The following is a 7105-nucleotide window of genomic DNA, read 5'->3' as shown; positions in this document are numbered from 1 at the left end:
AAATTTGCCAATTTTACGTTACAGATTCCTTAAATACAATACTGTTAATGTATAACATTATTTCTCTAACACAAAGCCAGGTGCCTTATTATACTCTCCCTTATTTCTTTACTCATTGGAATGTATAGCTACAGCTAGCTTGACCGATAGGTACAGCTGAACTAGACATGTAAGGAGTGTAAAGGCGGGATCCCCACTGCACAGGAATGCTAGCTAATCAGCCTGATAACCTTTGTTCAAACCTATAGCCCAGAATATACACTGTCAGTCGAATAGTCTGAAGAAGGCAGTTGTTTTATTACTTGATGTCATCAGTAATATTTGGATCAAACTTTTTCTCTTTTATATTCTTTTTAACCACTTGCTTTAATTTTTCTTTACTGATCAGTTCCGGAGATCGCTTTTTTAGAAGTTATTCTTTTAAGAATAAATCAATACATGGACCTAGCAAGACTCAAACCCCTTATCTCTCATCAGTGAATAAAGCCAAACTTGATCTTTAAAATTTTTCTGACATCAATAGTGCTTAGAACACATATTTAGGAATCGGTGTACATTTAGAGCCAATGATATTTTCTGTTTTTAAGGTGTAAACAATAATCAAATTATCTTTTGCGATTCATTATCCAGTATCGCTACTTTAACCTAATAATGATGTTCTTGCTATTTAGATGTAATTCAGTTTCAACAAATCATAAAGACGTTTCTCTCGAAGATGTAGGATCATGTTCATTATGGAACATGTTAAATTGACTTGTTTAATACCAGCGCTTTAATAACCGGTTTGATCCTCCCTTATATGCAAAAACATTTTATAGAACACATATTTATTTATTTATATCTATGCACAATTTGCAATATAGAGTAGATAGACTTCCTAGGTCAGCAGCATGACCATAAAAATCACATATAAGTTCCATTCCACTCACCTTCGAAATTCTGGCCAAAATGGAAACAAATGCTATGAAATTCGCTTTCTTTATTTTTTCAATATGAGATATTATCATGTATTATATTTCGTGAACAAGTATTAAGTTGGTAAATACCTGTCAGTTATCCTATAACTGCCACATGATCTGCATTTCACAAGTTATGTAAGTATTACTGATTAGGAGGATACGCTACAGACAGTAAAATACACAGTATAGACAGTATATATACAAACGCTAAAATACACAGTATAGACAGTGTATATACAAACGCTCAAATACACAGAATAGAGAGTACATATACAAGCACTAAAATACACAGTATAGACAGTATATATACAAACGCTAAAATACACAGTATAGACAGTATATATACAAGCGCTAAAATACACAGGATAGACAGTATATATACAAGCACTAAAATACACAGTATAGACAGTATATATACAAACGCTAAAATACACAGGATAGACAGTACATATACAAGCACGAAAACACACAGAATAGACAGTATATATACAAACGCTAAAATACACAGGATAGAGAGTATATATATACAAGCACTAAAATACATAGGATAGACAGTATATATGCTAACATTAAAATACACAGGCTAGATAGCATATATAGAAGCACTAAAATACACAGTATAGACAGTATATATGTTAACATTAAAATACACAGGATAGACAGTGTATATACAAGCACTAAAATACACAGTATAGACAGTATATATATATATAGAAACACTAAAATACGCAGTATAGACAGTATATATGCTAACACTAAAATACACTAGATAGACAGTACCTGTGTTAATCAAATTTAACTAAAATTATTGTGGCTTAAAAGTTTACAATTTTTTCCTCACTCAGAGTTTTGCTCATATTAATGATAAAAATGATACCTTCAGAAGTTACGTTTATCCTTCTTTAACGTGAATAATTAATCCCCGTTTGTTTTTAATTAGTGAATATGGTGATAATCTATTGTCTTATGTATATTATTTTCTAACACGTGTTATTCAGTTATAATCCAACATTTTACGCGTGTCTGGGTCTGACGGTCGAATTTGTTAATGTAAGGTTATTCCTCCCTAACATGGTCGATACAGTTAATGTATGTTCACTTTAGTGTATTATTTGTCTGGTGGTACAATTATAAGATATTTGCTTGCGTGTGTTCTTCTCTGACGTGGAGGTATAAAATACTTTTTACTAACCTGTATGTGTTATACTTTTGATTGTATAGTTATAAAATATTAAATGTATGAGATGTTTCTTGACGTGAATGTTACATTTATAATGCATTTATTACCTTTTATGTGTTTAGCCTAAGTTGGATGGTGCAGATGTAATCTGTTATCTTCTCTGACTTGAAGGGTTACTATATATTACCTTCCGCGTCTTCTTCTTTAACTTTAACTGTGAAAGGGGGGGAAATCTGTTATCTCCTATGCGTTTTTCAACCTGTACGATTGAGAAGATAACGTATTCTAGTAGTTTATGTCCTTTAGCATGGAAATAATGTATGCATGTGAATTAGATATTTCAAAATATTCGTCTTCTGGTTGACCTTACCATAACGAGTTACAGAAACACAATGTACCGATTTTTATTTGTAAAAAAGAAAGTAACTGTTTGTTTCGGAAATTTGTGCAAAGCCACACGAGGTCTATCTCCGCTAGCCTAATCTAATTCTGAAATGATAGACAAGAGGAAAGGCAGCTACTCAACAGCACTTTCCGCCCACTTTTGGGCTACCCTAAACGAAGAACGGTGGGAATTGACCGTCACTCTTATAACGCACCAACTGTCCCAAACTACGGAATGCATTTTCGCGGCAAAGGGACGTGAACCATTTCCCCTCATGTTCGCAGCTCAACTCGCTAACCACAATGACAAAAGAAAAAGGTAATAATTAAGTAAATATTTTATATAACTTTGTATATTACCTAGTAGACATGAACAAGTAAATAGAACAAATAGGTTGTTGTAGTAACAGTTTTATTAATATTTTTTAAACATTATACGTTAGTGTACATAAATCACGCAAAAGATGTAAAGGCGTATTACAGCTTGAGATCTAGAAGTATAAAGTCCTACCATCAGTGCCACCTGCATGGTAATATTCTTGTTACTTACAACGATAATAATAATTATTTTTTAAATGTTTATCTTTGTCTGTTTGATCAATAGAATATATCACCTGAATTATTCCCAATGACATCTACAGTTTTGTAATGATAAAAGACGTATTAGCAACATTGATAGAGAGTTGTGGTTTCTAATTGAAAGACAAAAACAATTTAAACAGAAAATTTCGTCTTGATATCGAAGGCTAGGTAGTTGGAAAACTAAGATATTGTCAGAAACACAATCAAAACTTGTGGTTAAGAAACATGGACATCTTAGCCTTCTCTGTATGAGAAAAGAGGCTTTTGAAATATTGTTTTAAAGCTTATTTAGCTAGCCTAGTTTGTAAATATTTTCATGTGGCATGAGGTATTTTTCTTTGTTGTGTGATGTCAGGGTTAAAAAAAGGGGCTTCAGTTGCGTTTAAAAGAATTCCAAACAGGTCAATGGATAACGTCTTGCTGTCACATCCATCTCATTAGACAAAAAATAAAAAAAGGTTAAATTTCGAGAAGCACCTGACCCTTTAGTTCCTTCCCTCTATACCATAGCGACAAAACTAACTAAATGACCATGCGACATGATAAGTATAAACAACACACGTTCGTTGCTCTCGCTTTGGAATCACGTGTACAAACCATACAATCCGGTGTCGTGTGAACTGTCTAGTCATCCTTGTTTATATAATAGTACGTGACCGGAAAAAGGGTTAGTCTATCAATACAGGACCGGCTATGCTACATGCTTCGTAGTACTTAACATCGGTGTTATCTTCATCTCATCTTGTTGCCCTATTCAAAAGGAAAGATTTACTAGCAAGACGTGTAATCAAACTTGCCAGATATGGCAAGATATGTGTGGCATAACTATCTGACCCGAATAATAATTCCAGCTTATAGTACATAAAACGTCGAAATTTAAAAACTAAAAATAAGTTAAGAGTCGACAGAAATACTTTTATCCGGTACTTGAGTTGTGTTTTTTTTTCTTCTTTTTTTTTGTCTTCATCCTTTAAAAGCAATTGCTATTTAGCAAATAGAAGTCAATGTTTATCCAGATACACTTTTATTGCACCGTATTCTTTGTCGAAAATAACATTAAAAACTAATTGTGTTTCATCAATAATTATTTTCTGAGCAGTACAACATTCAAAGAAGCTTCTCGCAGAGTTATTATATTTAAACTTCCAGCGTAAAATAATAACTAAGATAATTCGTAGTAACGCCTATCGGTTCTGCGTGTGAACAAAGAGAGAGAGCACACTTTTATTATTGAATTTCTTTAAATACACCTTTTTGTTATATTTCTATACATTAAGAAAACAAAATGTACAATCACAGTTTTAAGGGTGTGAAGTGCTCATACAGAAGACGCACCTAGAAGTGTACATTTAGATCCTTCGTAAGCACCTGTTACATAGTTTTATTTACTTACACAATTTTCTGCAAAGTTACGAAATTCTAGTTCAACAATTGTCACTATTTACTTAAAGAAACAAACAAAAAACGTTCTGTTTGATGACAGGTTATAAGTACCTAAATGTTGATATAACATTAACTTTTTAAATTTTATGTAATCTGAAAATGCACTAGAAAAGTTGTCGTACCCCGCTGGGACAGCGATAAGTCTACGGATTTACAACGCTAAAATCAATGGTTCAATTCCTCTCGGTGGACACAGCAGATAGCTCGATGTGGCTTTGCTATAAAAAAACAAACAGATACGGAAAAGGGGTCAGTGTGACCGAGTGGCTAGTGCTCTGGATTCGTAGTCAAAAAGTTGTAGGTTCGAAACTTGTCCCCCCTTCTCGACATTTTGTTGTGTCCTTGAGAGACTTTTTACTCCAAACTTACCCAGCTGTATAATGGGTAGCTGGGGCTAACCTGCGATGGAGTGGCATCCTATCCAGGGGAAATGTGTCACCAATTTCATCCGCTTGTGCCACATGAAACTAAAATTGATGAGAACGTTTTTAAAGGAACCATATTCCTGAAATGTACGAAGGAACGATAACATTTTTTTTAGATATCTTGCAACTGACATAAACCGACCCGATTACTTTCTTTTTAAAAAAATAAGAGAAAAATGGATGATAAATCTATATGTGAGCTAAACAAGCGGAGTTGAGAGAAAGACAACAAACATTAAACATTTTCAGAAGTTATCCATATTTACATGAGAACAAATTTCACAATTACGAGAATGTAGAAAGATTCCGTTTTATTAATGAAAAAAAAAATGTTCACTGTCAAATGACAACGTATAATAACCGAATATATTTCTCTGAAAAAAACAACTATTCATTACTTTTACAACAATCATATAGTTGAGGAATACAAATGTTCCATGCAAATGTAGATTTTATAAAACTATTTTATATTATATAATTAGAATTTAATATTTTAAATTCTATGTTTGCAACTTACTAATTGATATTCTATACTTACAGTTTACTATTTTTATTTTATACTTACAGTTTACTATTTTATATTCTATACTTACAATATACTCTTTTATATTTTATACATATAATTTATTATTTGATATCCTATGCTTACAATTTATTATTTTATATTCTATATCTATAATTTATTATTTTATATTCTATACTTACAATTTATTATTTTATATTGTATACTTATAATTTATTATTTTATATTGTATACTTACAACTTATTATTTTATATTGTATACTTACAATTTATTATTTTGTATTGCATACTTGTAAGTTATTATTTTATATTCTAAACTTGTAATTTATTATTTTATATCGTATATTTGTAATTTGAATATGAGATATTCACCTTCTCTTATAATGAAAACAAATGGATCGTGGGAAGCTAAAATTGATAACCAACAATTAGAATGTGTAGTTTTATATAGTTACATTTTTTAATGAAATAAATGTCTTTATTATTATAATAATTCATTTGGATTAGTCAGCAATAAGGTATGAAGCGCTAAAATTACTCGACAAAACAATTGGTTTTTCTGAACCCACAAATAACACCAGACTTTTGACTTACTATCCTATTTATAATAATAATACAAAAATAATTATTGTGTTCTTGTAACAACTGATTCTATTTTTTTTTTTTACTTTATGGAAGTATATATATAGCTGGTATGTTTTTGTATTAATTTATTCAAGCTGATTATAATAACAATGTTTCTTAAAGCAAGCGCAAAGTGTACATATTACCTAGAAAGGTTACTAAGTTACTCCTCTTATTTGTTTTTTTTTTTGTTATTTCATTTTCAAATAGGAGTAATAGGAAGTTTCTAGAACGCCAGTTGTGCGTTCAACAGCGGGGATCTTAAGTCAAGGGCACCTTCGCACAGCTTTTAAAATAAAGAATTTGTTCTATAAATAATTCATACAAGATTAAAACGTCTGCCCGACACGTTGGGAAGGAGTTGTGTGCGATTGTGCAAGATGAGTCTTCTCCAGATCCACAAGTAACCATGACATAGATGATGTAGGTGTTGGGAACTGGATCCGGGTCGAATGGATAAGGAGATCTTGACAGGATATTCGCAACGCAGCTGAAACTTAAGCCTTTTTTTTTCTATTATATCTTAATATTATTTCATACTTGGTATGATATTATTATTTTGTCCAGTATTCCACAATACAAAGTATTTGTGAATATCACGTATATCTTTATAGAACACTTGCTAGTACTATATTTACACTACTTGCTTTATTCAATAAAAAGAAGATAACAGCATTCCTGAAGCATCTTTCTAGAATAATATTTAAATATGAATCGTTGGTCATAATTCATTTTTAATTTTGTATGTTAGTTTTATGTCAAAGTAAAAAGCTTATTCTTCTTTAAAATGAAAAGTGATAATTATAGTATTTTGGCACTTGTGTATAAAGTTAAAATCATAAATAATATCCAACGTTAAACTGGTACACAATTAAAAACATTAATAAATAAATAAAATGTTTTTAATTGTGTACCAGTTTAACGTTGAATATTATTTATGATTTTAAATGAAAAGTGATAATTATAGTATTTTGGCACTTGTGTA

Source organism: Limulus polyphemus, unplaced genomic scaffold, assembly GCF_000517525.1.
Source record: "Limulus polyphemus unplaced genomic scaffold, Limulus_polyphemus-2.1.2 Scaffold498, whole genome shotgun sequence".
Classification (NCBI taxonomy): Eukaryota; Metazoa; Arthropoda; class Merostomata; order Xiphosura; family Limulidae; genus Limulus; species Limulus polyphemus.
The sequence above is the reverse complement of the archived record's forward strand: the minus strand, read 5'-3'. Positions refer to the sequence as shown.